Source organism: Aythya fuligula, chromosome 3 (genome assembly GCF_009819795.1).
Source record: "Aythya fuligula isolate bAytFul2 chromosome 3, bAytFul2.pri, whole genome shotgun sequence".
NCBI classification, from domain to species: Eukaryota; Metazoa; Chordata; class Aves; order Anseriformes; family Anatidae; genus Aythya; species Aythya fuligula.
In genome coordinates this window covers 85181602-85191050 of record NC_045561.1, presented here as the reverse complement: position 1 = coordinate 85191050, position 9449 = coordinate 85181602, and the positions used below count along the sequence as shown (strand labels likewise).

The 9449-nt window shown below is 38.7% G+C and overlaps 1 long non-coding RNA gene across 2 annotated transcripts; it reads left to right on the top strand.

The window, feature by feature from the left end:
• The first annotated feature begins 2943 nt into the window (after window positions 1-2943).
• Window positions 2944-9222, top strand: LOC116487913. 2 transcript variants are annotated; one of them, XR_004253119.1, is made up of 4 exons: window positions 2944-3001; window positions 4750-4853; window positions 6224-6324; window positions 8735-9222. It is a non-coding gene; the product is annotated as an uncharacterized LOC116487913 (long non-coding RNA). The 2 variants fall into 2 exon arrangements; XR_004253118.1 differs by lacking the exon at window positions 2944-3001 and adding an exon at window positions 3475-3495.
• The last annotated feature ends 227 nt before the right edge of the window (window positions 9223-9449 follow it).

Below are 9449 nucleotides of genomic sequence, written 5' to 3'. Positions count from 1 at the left end.
TCATTAATAATTATAATTGCTTTAAGTATACCATAACTGTGTTAAATTTGTTGTTTTGCTTTATAAACCCATTTAATTTTTCAATTGTCTACTGGCAAACATTGCCTTCAGTGAAGTCAACATGAGAATAACATCAGGGAGGAATCTAAGATAATACAATCCCTTTCATCGAGTGCCATGAAAAGTTTATTAGCTGTCTCAACCATTGTGTGCAAGTACATTCATCTGACTGTCACTGGGATGTAGATACACAACAGGACTGATAATGAAACTATTTGGTTTGCCTTGTTTCCAAATTCCAGGTAAACACTTCTCTAAAACTGGAGAAGTCGCACCTTCTGTGATAGTACATGATCTAAATTCAGAACGTACAGTTTTAAATTATTGACCATTCTGAATATTAAGTTATATCTCATAATTATACATGTGACCAATTTTCTTCAATTAGGGTGACTGGCTTTCAAAGCAACACTAACTCTTCCACACAAATTGCAATAATTATATATTTCTTTACATTCATTGCAGATATATAGAGCCATGATGTATAAAATAAAAATATACATATAAAGAATTACAAATAAAAATATGAATATAAAGAAGTATTTCATTCTTATGAAATAAAGAAATATGGTGGCAAATACACCAGCTGAATCCTTGGCTCACCAGAATGACAATATTCTAAAAATAATATAAGGTGAGATGGACTTCTTTGTACTTGTGATGATTTTACATCACTTTGTACTTGTGATGGTGGGTGGCCAAGCTCCACCACAACCACTCTCTCACTCCCCCTCCTCAAAGACGAACAGGGAGAAAATACAATGAAAAGGGCTCAAGGGTTGATATAAGGACAGGGAGATCACACAGTAATTATTGCGATGGGCAAAACAGACTCGGCATAGGGAGATAGTAAGATTTATTGCTAATTACTAACAAGCTAGAAAAGTGAGAAACAAAGGAAAGAAACCAAAAGCACCTTCCCCCCCCATTCACCCTCTTCCATCTCCTCCCCCGAGTGGTGCAGGAGAACAGGGCAATGGGGGTTATGGTCAGTCTACAGCACTTCTTCTCTGCTGCTCCTCGGTCACTCTCATCCCCTGTGCTGTGGGGTCCCACCCACGGGATGCAGTCCTTGGTGAACTGATCTGACGTGGGCTTCCCACAGGCAGCAGCTCTTCCAGAACTGCTCCAGATATGGGTCTGTAACACAGGGCCCATCCCTCAGGAGCAAACTGCTCCAACCTGGATCCCCCACAGGCCAGGTCACCTGCTCCTGCATGGTCTTCTCTCCACAGGCTGCAGGTCCGGCCTGGAATCTGTTCGAGCAGGGATCTTCCACAGACTGCAGCCTCCATCTGTGTCCACCTGCTCCACTGGGGGCTCCTCCATGGGCTGCAGCGTGGAACCCTGCTCCACCGTGGTACTCCATGGGCTGCAGGGGGACATCCTGCTTCACCATGGTCCTCATCACAGGCTGCAGGGGACTTCTGCTCCGGCGCCTGGAGCACCTCTCCTCCTCCTTCTTCACTGACCTTGGTGCCTGCAAGGCTGTTCCTCACTCCTCTTACTCTCCCAGCTTCTGTGTGTGATGCAGCTTTTTTTTTTTTTTTTTTCCTGTCTTAAATATGCTCTCACAGAGGCGCAAACAACATCACTTATTGGCTTAGCTCTGGTCAGCAGTGGGGTCCTTACCAAACATGGGGCAGCTTCTAGATTCTTCTCACAGAAGCCATCCCTATGACCCCCTGCTACCGAAACTTTGCCACATAAACCCACTACAATACTTGAAAGATACAAATAAAAATAAACTTAAAAGAAAGCTGATATGGGAAACAGCTTGTTCAAGTTGAGTATTGCACTACTAAAATTATCCAAATAACCCTAATTCAAATCTTATTAATATTCTTGAGATCAAAAACCTTGTCATGACTAATTTTTGCGCAGTACAAATCTGACATTAAGACACATTCTAAGAAAAACGTTTATTAATTATACTAGACTAGATTGTGATTCTGGTATTCACATGGAGTATCCTTTCCTAAATGAAAATACATTGGACTCACGCTGTTATTTGAAGAGCACAGTACTTAATGCAATTACAGCCCACCTGACTGACAATGTGGAGATCTTGATACACCTGAGGGTGAAACTCTACCAGGTTCATTATTCCAGAGAAACTTTCCACTGCTGATACACTGATGGTGAAGGTGTTATTGCCACATAAACACACAAACCAGACCTTGACAATATTCGTAGAATATTTAGCTGGCAGAGTAGAAGAAAATTGTCAGTAACTGTTGTGACTAAATGCTTAATTATTTCCTAAGAAGTGAGCTGACCTCATCTTATGCCAAATGGCTCATATTTTTATGTAACACCTAAGAGGTCTCGAAATTCCATATTGTCCTCTAAAATACAAGTTCGTTACAATGCAGCTATTACTAAAGTCTTTAAGGTCTTGCTTTCAGAGTAAACCTATGGAAGCCCGAATTTATTTCCCAGTCCTACTCCAAAAATTTATGTACCATAAATCCAAATTCCATAAGCAAATTTGCCACAAATATAGCATATATTTCTTGAGAGAATTTTTCACCATTGCACCATGTTGTCTGTGTGGGTTTTGTTTGAGGAGATCAGAGGTAGCAACTTCATATTTAATAATGAAAAATTTATTCTAATGTTAACTACAAAGAACCCATTTCTACTCCATAACCATTAAAATGCAGAACGTCATCTATTCAATAATGCAGAATTGTTGCATATTAAAAATTTAAATCTATAAATATTAAAAAAGCACAGGTCAGTGCTTTAACCAACAGAGGTATTTGTACACACAGCTATCATTGTAAGTCTTAAGGGTCATGCATTTGTTATGGTGTGTAGCAAAACAGATATGATAAAAAGTAGCCATATGATAAAGTAAATTTTGATTCATTTTTTTCAGATGAGCGACAAGGACAAGAAATGTTGGATTAACTCAAGGGTCTGTGGTTGTCCTTTGGTAAGGACATATTCCTATTTCAATCTATCAAGCCAATGTGCTGGAGTCAGCTTTGTAAGGGCATGGCATGAAGATGCTTATAAAAGTGACTGCAGCCAAAATTACCTTTGCCAGCCTCACTCCTTTACATCACTTTGACAGAGTCAAGAGGCCAGAAACATAATATTGTTTTTCACTTCCTTGGTCTGGAAATGCCTGGACAGTCTATGCCAAATGTATCCACTATGACCAGAGAAGTGATTGCCATGCAGGAGATGAGAAGGAAACTCCTGGGTTATTGCAGTCCAGGTGTTCACCATGCCCAGGAAGGGGGAAGCTGAGCGGGCTTTGAGAGTCCTTCAAGTGATCCTGTCAGAACAAAGCAAACTTGAAGCACTGGAAGGCTACAGCTAGCTCCTCAGCAGTGATTCTTCTTAGACGTGTCAGCAGTTTCTGCATGCAGGGAGCATCAGCCTTATTCTGACAAAGAAAAAAATAGACTCATGGCAGTAAAGGTAAGAGGCTCTTTGCAGTCTGAACTAAATCCACATTCCTTGAGCACTCAGCCGGAGTAGCTGGTTACTACATCCATGAGTTGTGACCTATGTGAAAGACATGCATGTGACTCAACAACAGAAAGGAGCTTGGACAGTCTGTGCAGCACAGGTCTGCCAGGGCTGTGTTGAGGGAAACCTTTCCTTCTTCACTCAGTGGTGTCCCAGTCAGACACACTGGAGAACCACTGGCACATGACCATCCTGTTGTATAGTGTTATCTGAGTTAGCCATGTTGATGGCTGATTAACCTCAGCTTACAAACACCAAATAATACTGCACGTGGAGGTGGAAACAGATGTCTGCGGCATGAAGCAGAAAAGTAAGTAGTGGACATCTGGCTCTCCTCTCTAGCTCCATGTGACAGCTCTGCTGCCACAACATGCAGGAGGATGCAGCATGTGTCTCCTTCATCTGCCTGGGTCTTATGGTTGTAAGTGAGGCAGCAGCAGCTGCTTTAGGCAGTATTTTCCCCCTTTGTAGAATTGGTTATGCTCGTTTAGAAGAAATATTTATTGATAATGTGCTCAGGGGGGTAGGACAGGATGTATCACTGTCATGGTGACAGATGGGAATTTATGGGCGAGGCTACATATCCATGCTGTAATGGACAGGGAATACTGAGACCTTGGGGAAGAAAGAAGGACACCAGCCCTGTGATATCCTTGTTTGTGAAGGGTACAAAGATGACAGGGACCTCCTGGAGAGATGTCTCTGGGCTCAGCATCACTCAGGCTCAGAGGACCTAAGACATAGCCTCTCTGGGCCCTCTGAGAAATGCAGTAGCCAAAATCACTTCATACATATTCAGCAACTTTAATCATGCTGACACTGTTTTCTAGTACACTTGATAGCTCACATGGGGCCTTCAAATCTCCAGGCTTGGAGAAGAACTCTCCAATGTTTGCCCTAACAGAATTTGCTGAACTGGCTTGAAACAAACCTGGTCCATTTAACACATTTAGCAATAACTCTGAAGCAGCTGCATGGGTTTTTCTGACTGATATTTTCCTGGTTCCCATCTTCATTTTAATCTGTCTTTCTTGTTCCTTATCTGTGCCTGTAGCTGGTATATTTTAGAGTCATCTTTTCCACATCTACTGAAAGCTTAAACTTCATTGGAAAAATAGGAGAAGGGAAAATGGGTAAGGGAAAAGTTCTTTCCTTTCTTTCTTTTTGTTTATTTATTTATTTTATTTTGTTTATTCTTACAAGTTCCAAAGCTGGTTTATGAAGAGTTAGAGAGAAACTAGACCATGCAGGAAAAAGAGCAGAGAATCCTCAGGGAATCACCAGAGTTTCCTCATCTAGCTGTACAGGTAAGCAATAAATCACGTTGAAAATTAATAGTTAGATGCATTCACTGCTGTTTTTGCAAAACTGTTATTCCAAAGTGAGGAGCTCCTATGTCATCCATCCGTGTGCTTAAAAACATGATTGTATATATATATATTAGGGCTTAATTCCATTTTAGATTAATTAAAGTCATAAATAGTTTCACAAGTCCAGTGGAAGGAGAAAAACTTGATGGAAACAACATTCATTTAACATGATGTTTTGAAATTAGAAACATTGCTTTGAAATTGAATGGTCGTTAGGCAATCTGGGCCTGTTTAGCAAGGTTGTATTTAGTCATCTGACTTTGAAATTAAAAATCAATTTCATAGTCATGTGTTTGTCCTAAACTTCTTTGCCAGTGTTTCTAAGGAGTCTTGATATGCTACCTTGTGTAATACTCCCTTGTTTTAATGGTGTGACAACTCTGCAAAAGATTGATGGCTGCTATTACCAGTGGAGAGCATACAGGTCTCATCTCAAGCTGCATATTTGACTGTGCTTCAGAACAGAAGCCACAGCCAATGCCAGATCTCTCGTCTCCTAAAATTTTGTCCTTCTTAGGATGACCATTTTTATCCCATTGTAATATTTATCTAATTTGTGATTATAATTTGCTGAATTCTGCAACTCTAAGGCCAAACGTGGTGCATCAGTTGATCTAACTTGGACCTTGCCAGGAGGAGGAAGTCAGGATGTAGAAGCAGTTAATTATTATTGAGTATGAAGTTAAGCCATCTGAGGTTAGAGAGAAAAAGGTTAGTAAAGCAATTCTAATTGATTTGATACGGACAAGTCAATGGTATTCACTTGTGATCAGCACCTATGCAATAAAGGAAATTAAAACAGCAGGATACCCCATTCTTTTGTATGTTTTACTAGCCCCTGGGTACAATCCCATGGTTCCTGCATGAATTTGAAGTTCTATTCCACTTCACTAATCATTTTCTCTTGCACAGCTCTGTCCAGCTTCATACAATTATGATTCTATGAATCTCACAAAACTGCACGTGATTAACACCAGTGCCATTTTTTATTCTTTGTCATCACTTTAATTTACTGCAAGACTTTTTGTTCTTTGATCCACTAATTGGATCCTTTCTTCATTCTCAATTTAGAATCTGATCTTTTAGGAACATTGAACTTGGCTACTCCTTGTGCCCAGTTTCTTGCCCTCTCTTTTTTATTATTTGTTTCCTTCCTTCTCCTGCTCATGGCACATTCTGTTTTTTACAGATGAAGAAGTTTGACACATGTCTATTTTTAGGCAATTGCCATTAATAAATTAAACCTTATCCATGTACATTCACAGATTATTATTAATAAATTAAACCTTATCTGTGTACCCTCACAGAAGGAGCGTGGGCTGGGAAGCTAGTAAGATGTGGCTTTCCATGCATGGTGCCACTTGAAGTGTCAGTGCCAGAGATTCTCTCATCTCCAGAAAGCAGACAGGTATGGTTAGTGTCCTTTCTTCTGTTTGGGGAACCAAATTCTCCACTAGGAAAACTAATGAGATTACTACAGGGCAAACTGTGACCTAGTGTCTGTGTGATATTTTGTAAGTGTATATTTTTGCATCCTCCCTTAGTATATTTCCTTTCAGAATAATAAAGGGCATCTAACAAATACCAGACTGTCATCCCATCAGTGCTACTTCATGGTTTATGTGCTGCAAATATAAAATTTGTGATGGATCTGAGGAATTAACATTTCTGTGTGGCTTTTGCTTCTGAGCTGGCATGGCCTCTCCTCCACACCTGCCCTCTCTTCCAGAGCTGGGCATGGTTAAACCATGCTTTGGTTTAACAAGCTCCAGTTGTCTTTCCCCCTTGAAAGTAAAATCCTCATTAAAAAGACTGGACTTACAGTGACAAAAAGATACAAAATGAACACATATTTTTATATTGGGTTATAAACACTGAGACATTTTCTCTGGGAGAAGACAAGAGAAGAATGCATTTACATACGTGTCCTAGATATTGAAGGATAAATGCTGAAACTTTTGCATTTGAATATGTATCACAGCAACAAACTAGAGACTCTGTGTGGGAAACATCAGTAGGTTTACTGTATAATAGCTTTTATTTAAATTTATCGACAGTCTTCCATAGCATTCACAGTGAATTAAAAGATTCCATTTAAATGCTTTTTACAATTTACAGTATTTACTGTAAGCACTGAAGGTTGACTGGGAACTATTAACACCTATTTATCAGAGTGTTATGTTCAACAGTCTTCAGCCTTGGAATATGCATAATGCTTTTGGAAGAGTTTTGCAGAGACAAAAATCTGCTGTGTGTTTCAACATTAACAAAGGACACAAGGAAGGCAGAGTTGCTATAGTATCTATATACATAGCAGTTCCTCAAGCCATATTCAGAGTCAACTCAAACATGAGAGAGAGTTGAATTCTTCTCTTTGCTGTTTACTATGAACAGAAGAGTCAATTGTGTAAGATGCAGCTACTTAAGCACAAGAGAGGATGGCTGAGAGGTGCCCAGAAATGGAATTTGGTCAACACAGTCTTCATTACTGGTGATAATACATGAGAAGAAAAGAAAGAATCCAGGTTGCCACCCATCTATAAAAGCATTTTATAATGCTTAAATATAAAGCCCTTAGAAAATGCTCTGAACAATTTTGGAATTTCAAAAATAACCATGGACAAAAAAACAAAAAAAAAAAAAAAAAAAAAAAAAAAAAAAAGACGTCACAGAAGAAAAAATAATGCAAAGCTTCATAATATAGATTGCTCCTTCTCTTAAATATCTGAAAGTAATATTCCAGACATAGATCTGTAATGTCTAGGAGAGATGTGACTTTTCCAGAAAATATGCAAATCCTCAAGTTCTACATTCTTTTTTAATACCTTGGACGGAGACAAAGTAATATTACACTTCAGTAAGCCAAATGTTACAATTTTCTAATATCATATACAATACAGTATTTGAGTTTTTCTAAATAATATAAGCTCACAAATTAGAGAAGCTGTAACTATTAGATGGTGGATTTGTTAAGCGAGAGTATGATCTTGCAACAATGCCAGTGATCTTCAAGCAAATAATCTGGAAGACAACAGATCTGCAAAGAGGTGTCCATGGAACATATTTTTTGCATGTACATATGTGCACATGTGTTGTGCCCCAGTGGGCAGCCAAGAAGCACACAGCCATTTCCTCACTCATCCACAGTACAAAAACAAACAAACAAACAAAACAAAAACCTTACAGATTGAGATAAATATAGTTTAATAGGACAGAGAAGGAAGGAAAATTAATTATATAAAAAACAAGTGATGCACAGTGTGATTACTCACTACCTATTGACCAATACACAGCCCACTGGCCCAACAGCCCCCCTCAGTGAATTCCCCCAGGTCTTATTGTTCAGCACAACACCACCAGGTGTGGGCATCCCTTTGGCCAGCCAGGGCCAGCTGGCCTGGCTGTGTCCACTCCCAGCTTCTGGTGCACCCCCAGCCTCCTCGCTGGCAGGGCAACATGAGGAGCAGAAAAGGCCTTGGCTCTGTGAAAGCACTGCCCTACAACAACTAAATATATTAGTGTGCTATCAAGAGTATTTTTCTCCTAAGTCCAAAACACAGGCACATACCAGCCACTATGAAGAAAATTGTCTCACCCAAAACCAGGATAACATGCATGTACTCTTACATACATCGTTTCTTCAAGCGATAAAGTATTATTATTATTATTATTATTATTATTATTATTATTATTATTATTATTATTATTATTATTATTATTAAATTATGATTATGTTTATTTTATTTATTTATTTATTTATTTTCAGATTCAGTACTTCAGATTGTCTGATGAATGATACAATATTTCTCCCATTACAGAAATCTCCTATACTCCTGCTCCCATGAGGAAATCCAGACTCTGGTCCACACTGCTGCAAGGAACAACTGCGCTGACTTTTAGAACTTTGGATCATACCTTTACTAAGCCAGACACTGACTGATTTTGAATTTGGCTGGAATATAGTTTGTTATTTAGTTGTCTGAGACTAGCATAAAATTGTGCTTCCTGGGTTTCCTGTAAAACACACATTCAACAGGCTAGTAAAGTATACTTTAACCTGATGCAAAACTGTCTTCATTGCCCAGTATTTCTTTCAGCTATACTACATCACTTGCAATATAACTATTATTGTGATCTGACATAATCTGTGATAGTGTTTTCTATGTCTTGCTATGGACAAATTTAATAAATAATTGTATGTTAGATTTTATGCCTTCTGTTCATGTAATTCTGTGACTCTGGTTCAGCCCCAAATACACATAAAATTAAGTCTCTGTGTTTTATCATAGATTAAAATGTCACTGTGAACAGTTCTACCATTGTCTCAATTAGATCTAATAAATGTATTCTTGTTAGCCAATTAAATAATTCTGTTTTATGAGAGATTGCATTAATAACAATTGGTATACATTAATTCAGTTTTTAGGAAGGTGTTGCCATGAATACAACTCATCAAGAACATATCTCCCTGCTGTTGTTTTCAGGCTTCTATCATTTAAATGACTTATTATCTCAAAATTCAGAACAAAAGGA